This window comes from Populus trichocarpa, chromosome 9 (genome assembly GCF_000002775.5).
Source record: "Populus trichocarpa isolate Nisqually-1 chromosome 9, P.trichocarpa_v4.1, whole genome shotgun sequence".
Classification (NCBI taxonomy): domain Eukaryota; kingdom Viridiplantae; phylum Streptophyta; class Magnoliopsida; order Malpighiales; family Salicaceae; genus Populus; species Populus trichocarpa.
In genome coordinates this window covers 3,260,757-3,282,826 of record NC_037293.2, presented here as the reverse complement: position 1 = coordinate 3,282,826, position 22,070 = coordinate 3,260,757, and positions in this window count along the sequence as shown.

Genomic DNA, 22,070 nt, shown 5'->3' with positions numbered 1-22,070 from the left:
AGTGACTCTCACATTCACCTGCAAAAAAAAGTCATCTATCGTTATAGATGATCCTCCAATGCTTAAGTTGTAAATTACTGCTTAAAGTGATTGGACTTGACAGATAATCAAGACGTGAAAGGGATTAAGGCATGAGAAGGTGGTCACTAGGAGGTGGTGGCAATGATTAGGAGGGTGGTGACTTAAGAGGTGTTAACCATGAAGTGGTAGTGATCAATAGGCGATAGTGATCAACAAGTGTTGACTTAGGAGGTGGTAATGACCTGGAGCAAGAGTAGTGAAAATGGCTATATGACCTTGTGTGGTTTGCTTTGCTGTTTGTTTGGTGCTATTTTTCTTGTACCCACCTTATTGTACTTACCTCGTGGAAAGTGGAGAAAGGACATGTATATCATGGTGAATGGATAAAAATAAGTTGTTGACCGTTGTACCATTGGTGGATAGTTTAGTGTCACCATTGGTTATGATGCCACCATGTGCCATTAGTGGAGAGATTGGTAGGTGTTCTTTAATGTAACACCTAGAAATTTGACAACATCGTAAGATACTTTGAGCCTTAAACTCAATGAAAAACGGGGTAATTTTTTTTACCATTGACTTTCATTACCAATCCTTTTAACACTGCTAATATAATCTTAACTTCATCCTATTATATTTTATACATTCAAATCCTAATAAAATTTTGACAGTCTCTTCTGTTCGCTTGTCTTTATAGTTTTTTGTTTTCACCTGAGAACACCTGTATAATCTCAAATCAAATGAATTCCTATTCAATCAAACATCAATGTCTATGCATTAGGGCCTCAGACCATGCCATCATTAAATCCATTAGTAATACACATGTTATTATCCATAAAACCTAATAAACAATATACTAATACTTATTTAAGAAGTACATTACACTTACTGAAAAGGTTTTAAAATATGAATGAGTAATATTAATCTAAAACACAATAATGATATCACTATCCTCTACATACAACATCATCCCAAAAGAAGACCCAATTAATCAGTCTAAGTAAATGCATCAGAAGTTCTTGTGGCAACACAAGATGGATAAATAATTCTTTATTTCAAAACTCAATAGAAATCAATATTCAAAGACTTAAAAATGATACCAAATGGTTGAGATTATAATATTTCATACATTCCGCATGGTATCAAACACACATGTCAGCCTTAAACTTACATTTCAAGCCTTAGCAAAACTCTCCTTTCTTTAAAATTTGATACTACGTTGTCTCCATTATCTTGTCATCATAGATGAACCACTATTGACTTACATATTGTATAGTCATCTGAATACAACATTAAAAGTCAACTTCATATCCAAAATCAATGTATTTTACAAGAAGTCGCCATGAGATTTATTCCCTTGAATCATACCCCAAAGGTTTATTTCTTGCATAAACATGTCCAATGGTATTGTCCCTATATAAAATGCTAAGTGAAGGGTGAATCCTCATTTGGTGGCCCCATCATGCACTCTTTAAGAAATCAAGCCACACCAGATTTCATCCTTCAATTCCACACAAATATGATAAATATTTTCTATATTTTGATCCCTACATTATTCCTTTAACATTTAGTTCAACCTAATATGGTCTATGCCAATGCATTTTTAGTCATTCATATTTCAACAATACCTTGTGTACAACTAATTACATATATTTCAATAAACTTACCTGTTACTCGGGTTGATAACCATATCATGCATGAAACTACAAACATGAAAGCCCATATTCTTACTTAATTAAGTTACCCTAATAGCTCTTAAATTTTCGATACATACCGTGCTCGAATCAGCCTACACTCATACACTTTTATGTTGTCATAACAACCACTATTTATCCATAATTACGTTGTCAAAACAACCCTTATTCACACACAATGCATGTTGTTCAAAATAAACACCTATCATGTAAACCCTGACAAAAAATATGGTTAAATTAATAATCACTAAATAAATTCTAGGAAGGGTGATTCATAAAGAAAGAATTTAATAGGCACATTGAGTAAAGTATGATCCAAAAGAACATGAAAGCAATATATTAGAAACCCAATAAGAAAAAAAATAGAAGTTGTGTGAGTTAAGTGATGATTTCTTAAAAGATTAAAGAAGCCTAATTAGAAAGGTAATTTGATAATGAGATGGATAAATAGACTTGTAAGCATGAAATGTGGCTTAAAAAGAGGCATGGGAGTGATGCGTACATGTGAGAATATAAAAGGGGCAAAGAAAAGGCCATGTAAGATAAAGAACTAAGGAACAAATAACAAAAACAACATTTAAAAGATAGCCCCTCTTAAGAAGGTCGACGTATTAGAAAAGAGAAAAACCTTTCCTCCATCTTCTCTTTAAATCTTTTTTACCAAAACACCCTTATATGCATCCCCATTGAGTTTAGAAAAAAAGAAGAAGTAAATAAACATGAGAGTTGAGCTTGTGGGTCTAAGCTATAGGAAGAAGACACCACCATGAAGAGAGAGAGAGAGAGAGAGTAGAGGAAACAATGAGGAAGGAAGAAATTGGAGCTGAAAATCAAAGAAAAAAGGGTCCTAGACTTACTCAAGTTAATTTAAAGACATTCTTGGTAAGTATTGATGTAAAGCCCAAAATTCTTAACCTAAGGTTCTTAAACAATATTAGGGAAATTAAGGAATTAAAACAAAAAAAGTAAAGTATAAAAGGAATAACTTAGAAACATGAGAAAATTATGAACAAATGATGAAAGAAAAGTGGGTGTTTAGGGGCTTTAATGTTTCATCCAAGTGAGGAAGTTCTAGGGGAAGGTTTTCTAAATGTGATTTTTTAATATACATGTTAAAAATTGAGACTACTAAACATGGTTATGGTGAGTTTTTGATGAAATGGACAAGTAAATGATATTTTTTATTTAATCATGATGTGCTTAAATACATGACTATTTTTAACATATAATATGTTAAACCATGATACGTGAGCTTGAAAAACATGTTAAATTAAGAAAGGAATTTAGGAAAAATATCTAGCAATGGAAGATGATGATTTAGTCAAAATGAAGAAAATTAAGGGGGGAGGACTTCCAAGTGTGTAATTTTATATTTTTCATAATATATTGACTACCTTTTCTTCAAAAATGATGATTAGAATTAGATTTTGTACATTTAGAAGTTTTAAATTTAATGGAGTTACTTAGTATTATGAAACATGTGTTATGAGGATTGATATAAGAAAATTATAGGGTGTTTATGATTGAGTAACATGTTTGACAAATAAAATAACGTGGAAAGAAGAAGAAGACTTGTTGAAAATGGGGGTCTTAGCTTAATCCATATTGAGAAAAAATAACGAAGACACTTTTCATAGGAGTAGAACTAGAGTATTTACGTGTAATTTAGGCTATTATTCATAAATATGATTTTTAATCCTAGAAGTCATCACTTGAGTAGTATAAATTTAATTGTATATAATGAAGTTGAATAATGAATAGAGAAGTTTCAAAATGATTTGAAGATGTAGATTTGTGTATACTTGTTTGAAAAATGTTGAAATGAATACTGAGCAAGGCCTATAATTCGACCAACTAATGGAATTGTTGGAAAAAAGGGGATCTTTCATGATGTATTAAATTTTATAAATGCATGTAGCTAGGGAAAAATGAATATAACTAGGTGAGTTAAGTTTACCTAAATAATATTGAATATAAAAAGAGTTGAAAATGATACAATAAATAAGATATTATGGTAGATGTCATACTAACATGAATGTATGAAACATTTTCAAGAAAGTACCTAGATAGAGGGGTGTAAGGGTTTCGGCCAAATAGAAAATTTTAGAGAGAAAATATTTCAATAAGTACAAATTGGTATGGATGAATGAATTTGAAAATAAAAATATGATGCTCTAAATAAAGTAAAGTTAGTGGAGCATTAATAGCGTAAACTTAAGTATACATAGAAATGTCATTAAACAATGAAAAATAAAGAGTGATGTAAATATACTATTATGTGTTTTGGTATGTACATGAATATGGTGTAGAAATGGTTCTAAATGATATGTTGATATAAGTTCTTCTTGTGAATAAGAAGGAACACTGAGAAAAAGATCATTAGTTAGAGGAGGTCACACCACAAGAAGAGCAAGTAGGTCCTTGTTCCCTATGCTCCTATTTAGGTGATAAAATCATTTAAATTTAAATTGTAAGTAATGAAGATTATTTTATGGTTGTCTTTCTAATAAATGGAAACTATTGTGGTTGTCTTCATTTTTATAAAGATCATTGTGTTGTTGTTTCCAAATGAATGAAAACTATTGTCTTGTTGTTTTCATCGTAAGATAAGGATTATTGTAGAGCGTGCACCTTCCTAAATGAAAGCCTTGGAGTTCTATCAACTTGAATGAAGATCCTTTTGAAGGATAAAAATTGGTGTCAGATTTTCATAACAAGTAGATTGATAGACGAATTAAGGGAAGTCTAAGAGAAATTGAACAAGTTTAAAGATTATGTTATAATGTATAGGTAGACACGAGATTCATCTAAAGCTATGTTATGATGGTGTGTTATGTGCAAGCTAAGGTCATATAAGAATTTGATTTATGTTCAGTTATAAGGTAATGTTAATTTTGTAATATCTTGATTTACATTAGCTATAAAAGGATCCTATAACTAATTTAGGAGTTTAATATTATATATTATGTAGGCTCGTCTCATGCCGTAGAACTAAGTTGAATGGGAGCTTTATGTAGTCTAATTATAGGAACTATTTTAGATATGCATCTCATTTTGTATTAGAATAGTAGTACATTATACATGTGTTATAATTTTGAATTAATGCTCCTTCAAGGAAATAAATTTTGGATGATTAAGTAATGAATGTTGATTAACTTAATTATATTAACACATTTTTAGCTTTAAGTTGTATTTTAGATTCAAGTTGTATTTTAGATTCAAGTTTTTAATTTAAGCAAGTTAAAGGAAGTTATGTTTTATTTATCCTTCGAAATTGATTTTTTGTATATTGATTTTAAATATATGTCATATGCATGAATACAAGGGGTTGTCAATATTTCCAATTATGATATCTAGTGAAATATGGAGTGGGTTAATATGAATGGACATTGATGATTACATTGGATTCTGTGTAAATTGCTTGATGTTAACACTAGGGATTGTTAAAGAAATAAGGGAGACTGTCAAATTTTTAATAAAGTTCCAATTTTTTTAAAAAAATCTTACCTAGAATTGAACATGAAATGCATTGAATCATAGAAAAAAAAAATGGTACGGAGTGTAACACATCACCACCAAACTTGCTATCAAAATAGCTTTATTTACACATAATTACTATCTAAAACAGCCCTTAAGTCCACCACAATGCGTTGTCAAAACAACCCTCAAACTCACCACAATATACTATCAAAACAGCCCTTAAACGTACCCTAAACATGTTGTCGAAACCGTTATAATTCACACACAACGTGCTGCCAAAACAACCATAACTAGCTACTCTCAATCTACTAGTTTAATTACTTTAACTTATGAGGTTTCAACCATATTCTTACTTTGTTCATGATATACATCAACCTTAATCCAATCCAGCTTCCTTTCTTTACTATTGCAATATCAATCACATTCTTTTTTCTCATATGTTCTAGTTTTAAACTAACACATTTCATTCATCACTTTACATTTTGCTTTGTTTTCCAAAACCCATGCCTTTGCTATCAAAGTTTTAATTTCTACTGATAATAGTCTCCATTGTCCACCATAGTGGGGTCAACTATATCTCATTATAACAATAGTTCTCACTCAGGTGGCCGACTATTTTATCTCGATATTAGTGTAATATGATATCATTAGTCTTCACCGCGTGACAAACTGAGTAATTCATCTTGGCCATTAAAACAATGACGCCAAATATTCTCAACCATCAAACAACGATGCCAAATATTCCTAGCCATCAAACAATAATGCCAAATATTCCCGGCCATCAAACATTGATGCTAATTATTCCATTAATCCTTTATTTTTTTTATTTTTCTCTTTTCTTTCTATTTTTATTTATCTCGGAATCATTGGTTCAAATCAAAGAACTATAGTAATGAAAATCATTGAATTTAAAACTAATTTAAGGTGTCGAGCACCTACCTGTCTGTCATAACAATCCTGCTCTCCCAACACGAAATCTTATTCTTGTTGTCCTTCCTGGATCACATAACACAATCTTATCAATACTTTTTAACTCCAATCTCCCTTATCAAATACGTATACATTCATACATATAGGTATATACATACACAATATATTATATCTATAAGCCTTGCATTCACATGTGTCTATCCATTCTGAATATATTGAACTATATTCAGAATATGTTCCATTAACATACACACACCTCAAGTAATACCATACTCAAGAGTATGCTGACTTTTATACATCAACACTTTAATTATAGGCGTGCTTTCAACTTCCCATAACACATTTATATTCATTTATGTATTTCAACGGGGTTCAAACTTTAATTTAACCTTTGTGTTCAAGCACACAACTAAAACATTTATATATTTTGAACTTTACACGTGTATTAATGCATACTAAAATTCATTCAAATTTCTTAAACATCCATAACCTCATTCACTCACATTCAACTTATTTTTCAAATCCTAAAACTTTATGAAAGTTTTCAGCTTACAAATTCTTCAAGGTTCCAAACTAAACCTTGTTTAAAATACACCGTTTTAACATCTATTCATCTATTCTACACAACTCAAACCAACAAATTTCAAATTATTTCTCTCTTTTCTTACAAATCAAAGTCTCGACCAAAATAAGGTTTTTCTCCCCTTGAATTTTTTTCAAAGTTTTCATCAAAACCCTACTTACACTTATTTTACAACATTCGTACATTATATTTAACATCATTTTAGATCAACAAACTCAAGCAACATCTCCCCCTTTAACAAGTAAGTTTGGCCAACACAAGAGATTCATCCTCTTGAAACTTTTATTTTTTTTCAAAAACATTTACAAGCATAAGAAATTGTATTTCTAATATGTCTGGCCTTACATGATATTGTTTTTATCTTTTTTATTGAATCAATTTCATATGTGTTTATATTTATATTATTTTGCATTGATTTTAATAAATAAATTTATTAAACACAACCGGGTAAATATCTCATTTTAATAGATCAAATATCTTGATCTACTTCTATCTCTTAATTTTTTTAATTTCTCTTTTAGTTATTGTTAACGACTTTTTATTTTGTTTATTTACATAGATGATTATCGATTTATTTAATTAGATACTTGTATAAATTTTTTGATTTACACTTATAATTTTTTTTATGTAAAAACACATTAAAATAGCCTACATATCCAATTTTCTTAAAAAACATTTACAACCCGTAATGATGGAGCACAGGTCATATATCTTATTTTGATGGATCAAATATTCTGATTTCCATCTTTCTCTTATTGTTTTTTTTTGTTTTTTTTTTGTTAATGATTGTTTTTTTTATTTACATATATAATTATTGATTTATTTAATTAAATATTTATATTAATTGTTTTATTTATAATTCTTTTTATGTAAAAAAATATATTAAAATAGTCTATATATCTATTTTTTAAAAATAAAAACTTTACAAGCAGCCATGATAGAGCGCAATTCTAATTTCAAATAGCTTTTGTGATTATAAACTTGAATATTAAAAAAAAAATACGAAATACAAATAACCAACCCTACCCGCCCTCAAATCCACCACGGCAACAACCACCACTCTTCCTCACCATCCTCAGCACCAAACAACCACCATCAGGGGCGGAAGGAAGGGGGGGCAAGCAGGGGCCCGAGCCCCCCCTAAAATATTCCGCCCCTGTATATATATATATATATATATATATATATATATATATATATATATATATATATTATTAGGTAATTAAGTGTGGAGGAGGTTTTTTATTCTACAAAGGTGAGTTTTTTTACTGTAATTAAGTGCGATTTTTCAATTTGATTTTTTTAAAATTAATTTACGTAGCCCTAATATAAATCCTGTAAATATAAAATCATTACTTTGCGCAATAAATTCTACAGCCGGTCAAAAAAAAATATAAATATAAATCATAAGTAAAATTTTTCAACGAAAAGATTGAAGCAGAGCCATCAATTAATTTATTTTTCATCAAACAAAACAAGGTAACTTCAATTTAAAATATATTTTTATTTTGTTTTGAGATTGTTAATAATTTGATGAGGTTTTTTTTTTATAATTCTACTATTTTTGCTTCATTTTTTTCTCAGATCTGCTAATTTTACCAATTGTTTTTTGAATTCTTGTTATAGTATTTTTTTGTTAATTAATTAGATATATTTTATTAGTTTGTTTTGATTATACTTTGATTTTTTTATGTTTTGTTTTTAGTAGAATCATCAAAATTATCAATTTTTTCTCACGATATATGTTTTGATTTTAGGTTGAACCATGAACAAAATAAGAAGAATTTGATTTTTTTTTTCAAAAAAAAATATTGATAACTCGCAGCCTAGTGAACCAACTCCAATGTGTAATGTTAAAGTTATGGTTGAGCAACTCCAATGCGCCTCAGTTTACAAAGAACCCGCGTTGATTAGTGAGAATAGTTCTTTATTATTTTTTGCTTTATTTCAAAGTTTATCTAACATAAATAATGCTTTGTTTTAACTAATGTTTCTTATATACTTTGTATGTTTATATTTGATAGATATAAAGACCAACAACATTAAAGTGATGAATATATTATGAAGATGAAATTAACTTCGTTGCTTTGACTCAATTTGGTATTTCTTCGAACCTTTTACTTTATACAAAGATCATTATATGTTTATAGTAAGTTATTTGAATAAAACTAAATTATACAGGGTTTTTTTACAACTCATGTACAATAAAGTAAACCAAATATTATATTTTATTATATTAATTATGACCCCCCTAACAAATAATTCTAGCTCCGTCCCTACCACCGTACACCACCCATCATCAAGACCTAACCCGACCCATTAACCACGACTCCAAAGAACCCAATCTTTCCCTTTATCAAATATCCAATAAAACCTCAATAGATCCCATTGTTTAATGGACCTCTTCAATTTCCCGCCATTGACGTAGTGGTCAGTTGCACCAAACCGCCACGCGGTTCACTCAAATGCGTCTCTTAAAAATCGATCTCAGTCATCTCAATGTCATAACTCTTCTTTCAGTTGTACAGATTTTCCTTCAGGAGGGAAAGCTTTGGCTCCTTGCTTCACGCGTACGTGCGAAAACTGGGCTTGGATACGTGTAATTTGATGGTGGGTATTTTATTTTCATTCAATATTCATTAAAAATATTTTTAAAAAAAATTATACATATTATACTCATATATATAAATAAAATAATTATTAATATTACCATAAAATGTTCTAATCTAATTTAAAAATCATGGCATGATCAATTGATTTTTTTAATATCATTTTAGTAATTTATTTAAAGAGAATTTCATATTATAAAAAGTAAAACAATTAAATAAAACATTTTAGTAACCTCAACAATCTCATTTCCAACACAAAAACATCCTCAAATTAACCGCAAAACTAAAAATTTAAAATCAAATTGAATAAAAAAAACATTTGCAGGATTCAGATAATTTTTTTTTGCATCATTAAAGATTCAAAACGCCTCAATCGAATCCCCTTTTCAATACGAACCAATAGATATCAAAATTAGTATCTTTATGATCATAATGCGGCTCGTCAAAATCTCTCTCTCTCTTCTTTTTAGATGACTTTCTTTCTCCTTAATTGCTAAAGTTTAAGGGATTGAAACATGAGAAAATAAAGTTCTATGACCAAAATGTAAGAGCCTCAAATTATAGGGACCAAAGACAAAATAAAAACTACTGGGACAACAATGTAGATTTCCATGCCTAAAAAACGATTGGAATTGCACTGTGCAAAATATATGTGTACGGTAGGGTGAACAGGAAAAAACCCTCCTTTTTTTGTAGGATTTTTTGTTATTATTATTTTTGTAATGGTAATTTACGTGCTCAATGCTGCTGCGAACTTCAATATTCAAGGAAATAGGTGAAAATAGACCTATAACAAGTCTGCATATTTTAATTTATTTGCAATTCATTTCGGGCGTACAAAATCATTTCAATACAATCAGCTAGATTTAGTGAATAAAATTTGGACATGAAAGGATTGTAGATCGTTAGATTAATTATATTTGAATTAAGAGTGTCAAAGAAATTAGTGAAGTTAGGTTTACTCCCACGCTATTATATAGGATTGATAAATACATATGCTCTTTAAAATAAAAAAAAAGAAATTAATAAACAGATCATAATCGATATTCAAACAAAAATTCAATCTCTCCTTTCCACATAAATAAAAATAAATAACACGCTCTTTAGAGATCACCAGTTCGAGTCTTACTAACTTCAAGACCACTGGAAGTTTACATGATCATTAATTTTAGGACCTGTAGGATTAGTTGACGTGCACGCAAGTTAGCCCGAACACTTACATTAATCTAAAAAAAAAAAAAACTAACTAACACGGTAGAAAATTCCACAGTTAATTCAACTCTAAGACCGGGGGAGGGGGGGGGGGATTATTCCCCTTGCTAATTAATACCATTTTCTTAATTTAGTAGAGTAAAGATAGTGCAGTAAAGTGTAGCTGAAACTATATTTTATTTTAATCTCAGTTAAATATTTAGTTTATTAATATATATTATAGTTTTGTATGGATTTTAGTGAAAATTCTCTCTAAAAATCTTTATTGCTAAAAGCTATAATTTGTGGTTTTTTTTTTTTTAAATATACCTTTTCAAATCACAATTACAAGAAGCTATCACAAATTTTACATAGCAATTTCCATGTTCATCTGCCTCAAAGGTCCACCCCAATCAGAGGTTCGTGATATCAATGCAAAATTATATATTCCTAGGCACGGGTTTTTATAGTAATTTTACATTTTTTAAAAAATAACTTTTGGTTTTAAGTTTCAGATATAAACTTGGAATGTGCTACAATATGAATCAGGTTAATTGTTTTTTAATATAAAACAAATAAGAATATCTAGGTGATATTTTTTTTTTAAAGGAGTAAAAAAAATCTAAAATCCGGGTTATCAATTCGAAGTAGTTTAATAATCTCTGTTAATTTAATAATACAATTAAGAAAAAAAATAGTTAAAAAAAAGAGTCAATGACCAATAAAAAAAAATGAGTTTTTACCAACATTATGAAAAAGTACCCTCTAAATATTATGAAAATATCACAATGATCTTATTTGATTAGAAAATAAAAACTGAATGAGAATAAGATAACCTTATAAAAAAAAACAAAAAAATAATCTAAAGCTCAATTACCACCAAATCAAACGTTGAAGGACAAACTGAAAATAAAAATCAATTTTTAAAATAAAAAAAAAACTTGGAGTCAACATGCCAAATAAAACAATGGATGTCAATTCTCAAGTAAACAAAATAATGAAAGGTGAAATTAAAAAAAATCAATTAAAAAAATACAAAAATAAATTAGAGTAAACTCGACTAACCTATGACCTGAGATATGAGATCAAGAAAAACCCACATAAAGGAAAGTAGCAAAAATAAAAAGCTCAAGGTCCAATAACCTTATGTCGAATGATGAATTTGAAAAAAAAAAACCAAAGTTAAATCGGACTAATCTTCAAAACAGTGATCTGGGTCATGAAACTAAAATTATCTTATGGAAATCAAGCACGAGAAAATCACGAAGAAAAATTTCTAATCATCATTTAAAATAAAATAAAATAAATAGCACTTAAAATAATGAATATCAAATCTAATATAAAAACTAAATGAAAAAATAATGAGACACTAATTTGAAAAATAAAATAAATCAAGAAAATGATAAAAAAAAATAGAAATAAAAAAATAAGAACCAATTGATAAAAAAAATCAATTAAATAAAATATTATGGGAAAAAATTGAAAATAAAATCAAGAAAATGTAAAAAAAAAAACAGCAATGAATTAGGACTAAATTGAAAAAATAAATAAATTAAATAAAATACTTAGGGATGAATGTTTTTTTAAAAGTTCAATAAGCACTAAAACTAAAACAAATAGCAATAAAAGAATAAGGACCGAATTGATACAAATACAAAATGGATGACATTTAATGTTTTTGAAGGGCTGATGTGAAATTCAAGACGAAAAGAGAGAAAAGATAGAGAAAAAGAAAAAAAAGTCCACCAGAGTCCAATTACTACTCCTCTATGTGCACACACCTCAGTACCATGCAGAGGATGGTGCGACACTTCCAACGCTGTTGTGGAGGCAATATTTGATCGCCAATAAACAATGTTTGATCACTAGGAGGCGTGGCATGCATTGCTAAAAAAGTACAGATGTCTCCCATCTATGAGCACGTGTGCTGCATGAACCAATAAATTTTGGTTTTATAAGTATTTTTATTTTTATAAAAATACTAATTTACCATCTACTAAGGCTATTCCCCTTATATTCACGTAACTTATAACTAAAAGCCATGATGATATCACGAAGAAGCCCTTGGACATTTTTTTCTTCTTTCAAACGCAATGTGATCATTTCAATGGGCTAACAAAACGTAAAAAATTGAAACATCCCCTAACTCTATTTTAATTTTTTTTTTCTTTTAAATGTATTAAAATCATTTTAATATGTTAAAAAATTGTGCACAAATTAATTTATCCCCAAATCAATTAAGTAATGAACAATATGAAAAAGTGATATTAACTCCGATAGCAAGCTTTGTTAGTTACTTTTAGAATAATTAAATGATTATTTTACTATTTTAATTTACAGTAAATTGTGTCTCTTTTAGTTTTTGTTTTTGATTTAATTTTTAATAAACTGATCTTCTGTGGTTTGAAACGAAAGGAATGATTTCACTGGTGTCATAAACGCCAGGCCTCGCATGCATGCAGTATCGCCATTACTATCACATCTGCACCATGATTAGAGATAGATCTGGTATGGAAGCTCGAGGTTAGTTATTGCAGGACTTACCATAAAGGCCTACAACTCCTGTCGATTCTATTCCATTCCTATCACTGTCAGGAGATTTGCTAGCCCTGTGACCTGCAAGTAGTCTCAGTCATGGATGCTTGACTTTGACACTCCCAGTTTAGCCCCTAAACGATCACATCTCTTACAGTACTGACGTAATATCCAGCTGCTCCCATTTCTTTTTTCATACAAATCACATCAACATTTTGTTCTTGCATGTCAAGCCTTAATTATGCCAGTCTGATGAGATTTCTGGAGAGTTTTTATTTCTTAAAATATTTTGTAAACTAGCAGTGTCAGCGGGAAAAAAATGGGAGGAAGCAAGGTTGAGCTGGCTGTGCTATGAAGAATTATTTTCTAACACTGTTTAAAAAAAGAAAAAACCAAATGGGGGTGTTACTTCCATGATGATTTTCCATCTATTTAATTACTTTTTTTATTTTTTTATTAAATTATAATCACTTTACTTAATTTATACTTTATTTTCTTAAAAACGTTACATATATATACTTTGGAAAGTGAAGTCCCCAATGACTTGATGCCATCGATGGGATCAAGCTTGGACAAACTTCTCGATCTACATGAGAAGGAGAATCATGAATATCCTTTCCCAAGGATCAAAATGGGTAATCAAATTAAAATTATACAATCCGAAGCTTTTTTATAAGATATTTAAAAGTGGAGTAAAAATTATTTTTTATTTTAAAATATATTAAAATAATATTATTTTATTTTTTAAAATTCAGAACATAAAAACCAAGTTGCCCAGCATCTCTAAACAAGATACCTTCCCATATGCATAAAAGAGAAGACAACTATTCGTCTTAGCAAAACCAAGAAAGAAAAGGAACGTCAAAGCAGGAGTTCGAATATATATAGGAGTTCACAACCACATAAATAGCGAGCTAGAGGGCATTTGGCCTCCCTCCCTCCCAAACAAAACAGCACAGGTTTAACATCTTCTTCTTTGAGGATAAACAAAAGGCTGCTGCTGCATCTATCAGTCAAAGATACAGCAGATGCAAAACATCTCCTATCATTGGTCTAAACCTAATTAATTACTAATACTGCTTAACCTATAGTTTTTGCTTGGTGCATGCAGTCATGGAGTTCTAGGCTTCTTGGGGCTACCACCGTTATGATGCAACGGATCTGGGCCAGAAGGAACTGCCCTCAACTCTCTAATCTCCAATTCCTCTCCATTCCCAGTACTGTTGCTTGTTGGTTCTCCACGCACATCACCCCTCGAAACAACCAACACCTGAGTAAACGATAGCTAATTAGCTCAATAACAACACTAACACACGATAAAAACTAAAACATTATAAGTTATAGTGGAAAAATAAGGCGAAGTGAACCTGACCTTTCTGCTTTTAAAATCCACGAGAGATGCTGCATCTCCATAAAAGCATTTCTCCCCAGTTTTACATCCTATTAAAACAGGTAAGATAAAGGTTTCAGCTGCCTCATATTACTTCTACCGAACATGCTTCATATTCAACAAAACATTAATTCAATGAGAGAGAGAAATAGTTTCAGACCAGAAGATTCTTCCAAGACCATGAAGAGCAAGCCTAGTAAGAATATGAGAGAGTAAAACTTAAAACTCAAAGCCATTTCTGTGGAAACCTAAGTAAAATCTGGAGAAAGGATATCTTAGAGAAACCGAGAGCGTGTATATGGAGGTAGGGTGACGGACAGGAGCAACTGTTTAGATAGATGTGCAGCAGGAGAGTGGCGAGTGAGACCCAATTTATAGAGCAGCAAAACAAGAAGTTTCCAAATTGAAACAGATAGCAAATGATTGTTCATGCAGCCATTTTTGGAGAAATTATTAGAGAAGACACATTAAGATCCTCTCCCTATATATTCCATGATGGACATTCGTCTGACGGCGCCGTCTTCAGTTGGCGTTGACGTCATTCTGCTTGACACCTGCCAAAGTACTGTAGTTAATTAATTAAATGGAGTAAATAACTAGAGGAATATATATTGACGTCCTTGTTGATTCCTCTTAATTACTTCTATATTATTATTCACTTGCTTACGGAAAAACAAAAAATTTACTTTTCAGTGTACGTGGTTGATGGTAGTTTTTATAGTTGTTATAAAAAAATATAATTTATATTTTTTTAATAATTAATATATTTTTAAAAAAATTAATTTAGTGAGATTTATGTAAAATTATATTAGTATTGATTATCCAAATATTTTTAAAAATATAATTAATAAAACACAACAAGTTGGGCTAGTTACGTCTAATATTGACACAATTATTTTTAGAAGGAGAAAATCGCAATTTATTAGGTTTAAACTTGATATCTTTAAAAACTCATTGATCGAACAAGTAGTTTTATAATTCAATACGAGACATTTTCTAAGTTAGTTTTTCAAATATTAAATCCAACCTCTCGATTAATTTATTTTGTAAAAGAATTAAAATCATTTAGAAAGGAAGATGTTTTAAAAAGGTGCTCAAGACCATGTCTTTGGAATTTTTCAAAATACAGTGTAGATTGGTGACATGTAATTATGTTTCAAATTAATTTTTATTATTTTAATATATTAATATCAAAAATAAATTTTAAAAAATTAAAAAAATATTATATTAATATATTTTTAAATAAAAAATATTTTAAAAAATAATAATAATTATTATACTACCATATTAATCTCCATGTAAGTCAATTAATTATAAGTAAGAAGCAAGGAATGGTGATTGTACGTTCTTCTTTATGCTTCTTTTATTGGATTCTATTTTGTTGTTTTTTAAAGTATTTTTTATTTAAAAATATATTAAAATAAATTTTTTAAATCAGTATATAAAAAATTTAAAAACATCAAAAATATTTTAATTTAAAAAAAAATTAACTTTTTTTAAAATATTATTGAAACGTAAACAAGCTATTAAATATTGTTCCGATGAAAAAGTCTTTCTCGCCTTGATTAGGATGATGTGGGCTGCTGCATCAATTTGTTTTGTTGCCTGCATTGCGCCACTTTTTTTTTTTTTTTTTTTTATCAGTATTATTAAATTTAATCCAACTTGATTAGTCAACAAGTCCTTGATGTTTTAAATTATTAACTGATCAACTTGACGATTTACTTGTAACTCGATCTTAAAATCTTGTTTGATTTTTTTTTTAATTTTTTTATAAAAATAATATTTTTTTAATATTTATTTTAAATATTAAAATGATAATATTTTAAATTAATCAGTGTTAACTCGAGTTAATTTGTTCAATCTATAATCTGAAACATAGATGTGGTCTGCTTTAATAACTTTTTTTTAACACTATTTTTATTTAATTAAACAATAATAAAAACTGACACCCACGAGCATAGTTTTGAAACCCGGCCCGACCGACCCGGGGCTGGAACCGGGCTGGGTTGATCAAAACATAGGATAAGCCATGACCCGGTGTGACCCGGCCGACTCGGCGACCCGGTTGACCCGGCAAAACCCGGTCGCAACCCGTTGACTTTTGTTTTTTGTTTTTTTACTAAAACGACACGTTTTGAATTTTTTTTAAAATAGGGATTGACTCGGCCGACCCGGTCAAAACTCAGAACCCGGGCCGGGTTTAAAAACTTTGCCCACGAGTAAGACAACAAATAAAACTATTATGGAGAGACATATTTTTTTCCATCAAAATTGTGTTTTTAACTCAAGTAATTTTTTTTAAATGACAATAAAACAATTTTTTTTTAGCAGAATAATTCATTGAATCAAAATATAAGAAAATTTAAAAATATATTCGAGAAATATATAATAATTTGTAATAAAAAGTAAAAATATATTTTTAATTAAAAACCTAATTTTTTTTATTCACACTTTTTTTTTCATGAAAACATGTTTTTTTAATGAGAAGCCTTTTTTTAAGAAAAAAATTATTATGATCATGAAAGAAAGTTTCAAATATCATATTTATGCATCCATATGTAAAGATCTAAGAACAATGAATTTGAGAAAATTATATAAAAGATTTAAATAAAAAATTAAGAAACATAGATATTTTATTTCCATTCAATATTAATGAGAAAATTATTTTAAAATTTTTATATATGAAGCTAAAACATAATTATCTATAAAAGAAATCGATAACATCATCATAAAAACTTTAATCTTCTAAAAAATAATGACATAAATTTTTATTAGTGTCATAACTTATTTTTGACTCTCCCTGTTTTTCAAATATATTTACAAAAAAAATAAATTTTTTAAAAGTATTTTTAATTCCATTTAGCTGATTTGTGGTTATTTCATATATATATTTTTTTATCCTTTCACGTATTGTAATCAACTTTTTATATGATTTTCAAAGATTAAAAGATTGATAAAAAAATTAAGTACTACAAAAAAGATTAGTGTGTGGAATGATAATCAAGAAATAAAAAAGAGAACAAAATAAATATAAAACTTTGCCCCCTCTCCAAGCAACTAATAAATAAGGAGATAAGGATAAAAAATAATTAAAAGAAAGTAAAAAGAAGAAAATGGTAAAAAAGTGGAGAAGATATGAAGGAATAAAAGAGGAGATAAGCATAAAAATCATTAAAAGGAAGTAAAAGGAAGAAAATGGTAAAAGATAATAATAAACTATAAAAAAAAGTATATAAATAGGCTGCTAAAACAGTGAAAGGGTGGCAGAAATATAATTTTCAGAGAGAAAAAACAGAAGAGAAAAAAATTAATCTAGAAAAGAAAAACAATATTCACAACCTATTTGTCTCCCTCTCATTACTGGATTTTGGAAGAAGAAAGGCACAAAAAACACACCAAAACCAACCTTTCTCGACCTCTCACCTGTCAAATTCCAACCAAAAACACCATTGACAAAAATAAACATTCTCTCCTCTATACCGTGATTAGCCCACTAAACTAAACACCTCACTAGCAATCCTCGTCAACACAAAAACCCTAAAAATCATGATTTCCTTTTTTTGGAATCAAAACCACATCTATAACAAACACAATAACTCGAAGCCTCCCTTCCCCTTACCATCAATAAGCTAGCCACTATAAGACTTAATACACCAAACAACCCCATAGTGATCAATACAATATAACCTTTTTTTTTCCACTTCTAACTGACCGAACTAGATACTTATTCTCTAGTTTATAAGTAGTTGCAAATTTAAAATGATTAGCCCCACATCTCTGCTTAAACTACTATATTTTTTTCCATAGAAACAACCTTTAAACCACCGTTTCAACCACTGATTACAACTTTTATTTTCTAGGAGAAACAATTAACCCATCTCTGACTGAGTGGATAATGGAATTGCTTAGCACATGACTTTATTGTGTGCAAAATATTTTCAAACTATCATATTTTTCCTAGTAATTTGGCCATGTATTAATTGTTTTTACTATCGGTAAATCAACTTAGGATAACTGAACTGTCATTGGGCATTATCCTTAGATGTTGTTGAATATATAATATAATCACTTTATGCAAGATTTTATTTTCATTGTATGCAAAGTATTTCAAGTTATCCTATTTTTCATTGCAACGTATATTGTGTATTAACCATTTTTATTATCTATAAAATCAACCAAGGATAAATGAATCGTCAATGGGCGTTGTTTTAGGATGCTGCCTAATAGGTAACGAAGCAATTAACACGTGACTTTTTATTTTATAAATAAAAAATAATAAAGGTTTTTTTTATGAATCTAAACGTGTGGGTTCGAGAGTGCTCTCGACAATACTCTATCAAGCTATTATTCTCACTATCCAATTAATTGGCTTTAAAAAGTAGAGTGACCTATGGTGACAATGTTGTTTTTAAAAGTATAAATGTATGTTTGTAAAAACATTAAAAAAAATAATTCTAAATATTATTTGTAAATATTCACTTGTTCTTTAATTTTGATTTTTCATGTTCATGTTTATGTGTGATTTTTTTCTTTGTTTTGAGATACCTTTCCTTGATAGGACAAGCAAATTTGGGTTGATTAATGCAATTTCACATAGGCCCATTTAGTGATGATCTTAAGGTCCATTTCAATCAATATACTCACGAATGAGCTTTCGCTATCAATTATTCACCATCTTCTCAGGTCCAACATTTATATCTTAAAAGTGAGGATTATTTCAAATCACTATCTTAGATCATAATAGTCTATATACTAGTTTAGACAAATTATTATCACATAAGCACAATATATACCTTTTATCATTAAAAACAAATACAAAAAAGCTTACCATAAGTAGGAAGTAAAGTGATGTAGAAGGAGGCTAAATAGGACATCGACAATATAGAAACACAGAGAAACATATAAGGTGTAATAAGAGAAAAGTGTTACATATATAAACTCTAAATTTACAGTTTTATTCTCTGAAAATAAAATATATGATAGTTGTCTTCTCAAGAGGTTTACAAGACCTTTATATAGGTCAGAAAACTCTACCTCTACTAGAAAACAACTAGAAATCCAAAAATATAAGGGAAATAAAATAGAAATCCAAATTAAAACATAAAATGAGATAACAAAACTATGAAAAATAACAAAATTAGCTCAAACAACAACTTCTGGACGTAATTCTAGAAGATCCAATAATTTGATAAGTGACACAATGACTTCCCTTAAGAAAACTTCTTATAGAATCACTGAGGCCTAGACTTGTAATATTGATTTATAAAAGCATATGCTAGGCCATCCATATAGTCTGTTTGGGTTATATCCCAATCTAGTAGTGTTAGATCCTTGCTCAAATGCTTAAAACCTTAAGTTTCTACAAGCCTGACAACACTATAAAGTGTGGTCATTATCTTTTCTATCACGTAACCTCTTGAGAACCTATTTACCTAAAATCTTTGAAAGACTACTTAGTATTTCTTATTTATCATAAAAAAGTTGGCAACTCTTTTTTTTTTTGTATCCCTATCGATCCTTATAGTTCGTCGAGGTGTCCCTTGCAATAATTAGTAGCATGTTTCTTGAATAAAAAACAACAATAATTAAAATAAAGATTTTTAAAAAAACTTTAATCATTTGAAATAAGTTGAAAAAATGTGTCTAAACCCCATCTTGTTATTAATTCTATCCCTTTATTATTTTCCAATTAGACGACTATTATGCCACACATCTTTGGATAAATTAGAAATCAAAGGGTGCGAGGAGCATATCTATCATTTTTGATGATTATAGAAAATTGTCATCTTATAATCTTTAATCATTAAATTTTTCTAGTATGATAAGCTCATGTCTATTCCTAATGGCTTAAATAAAAGATTCTGTTGTCCAATTAGAAAGAAATCTTCTAGTGTTCGATTTTGAGTTAATTTCTTGAGGATTTCTTTTGTGGCCTCACCCAATTGAAGGAATTATGGATCGGTGGTTTCTTAAAGGTTTTGAGAGGCATTTCCTTCAGGAATTATAAATTCAATCCAACACTTGAGTGGATTCCAACAAGGCATAAGATGAAGGCCTCCTTGTTTTGCTTTGGCTTCAAGGTTTTTGGTCATTTTAATTCCTATCAACTGTTTTATTCTAAGGTGATCTTACTTAGAATATCAGCAATAATAGCTTCATTTCCTTTTCTTCCCATATCAAATTTGTGTTGAAAATTAATCTAGATCTCTTCAGAGCACCTTCTATTTCTAGAATTTTCTGCACTACTCTACACGTTATTAATATTGAAGATCAATCCAGAATTTTCACATACTTTCCAAGCGATCTTGTTCTAGGAAATATCCATGAGGGTCTATGCTAAATTTTACCTAGCTAACTCTAGAGTTTTCTTAGAAAAGAATTTGGTCATAGAAGAAGAAGAATATAGACTTGTTTCACCGATATAACAAGCCAATAAATACTAGGGGCTAGTTTTGTTTTGGGTGTGTCCAACAAGAGAAAAAGAAGTATGGGTGTAGAAAAGAATGGCGTGTGTTTAAGTGTAATTAAAAAGAGAAAATGAGAGTGTATTCCATAAGAGTGGGTGGGAAAAAAAGAGATATATTGAGTGGTGTGAGGAATGTTATTAAAAAATTGTATTGTGTGTGATTGTGAAACATCGTTAATTATGTGTGTTGTACATGTATCACTAATTAATAAAAGTCTAGTGTGTTTTGTTTAGCTACCCTAATGTCCTAAAGATACAACAATTGGTATCAGAGTTATTATCTAGTATTCACACCTAACAATTGGTATTATAACTTGATGGTCGTAGAGCCTAATAGTCAAGGGACACGCGTCAGAGCTAGTGGTCAAGGACCATGTTAGAATTGCTAGCGGAAATGCATAATCAGGGATTATGAAGTTTATAGGTTAGGGGCCTATCAGAGTTTGCAGTTAGGGATCATCTTTCTATTTTGCCGATCATGGATCATAATTATTAAAGAAGACTTTGCTTGTTTGCAGTTAGGGACTCTAAAAGTATTTTTGGTCTGGGATAAAATTGCTTGACAAAATATTATAAAAGTATCAAGTATTCATGGACATTTTGATTGGCATCATTAGTAAGTTGAACAACTATAACTATAACACATGGTCGACTTGCATACAATTTTACTTGGAAGGCCATATCTTTGAGAGATCACCAAGGTAGTGATACCACACCACCTCAGAAAATAAATGATCAACCACTAAATGATTATATTATCTACTCAACAACATCTAAGGATAATGCCTAGTGACTGTTCAATGATCATAGGTTGGTCTATGAATAATAAAAACAACAAATACATGGTCAAATTACTAGGAAAATATGATGGTTTGAAAATATTTTGCACGTAATAAAGTTATGTGCTAAGTAAAATCATTATCCACTCGGTCAACATCTAAGGATAATGTCCAATGACAGTTCATTTATCCTGAGTTGATTTATGATAATAAAACCTTTAATATGCAACAAAACCAAATCATTCTCCAAGCAAAAGAGAAATATATACACAGTTAACCCATAAAATTTTCAATAAAACCAAAAAATTATGCATTTGATAAATCCATTGCAAATCATCCTCCCAACCCTATAGTGAGATATTGATTCAATCCTTATTCCACTTTAAAAAATA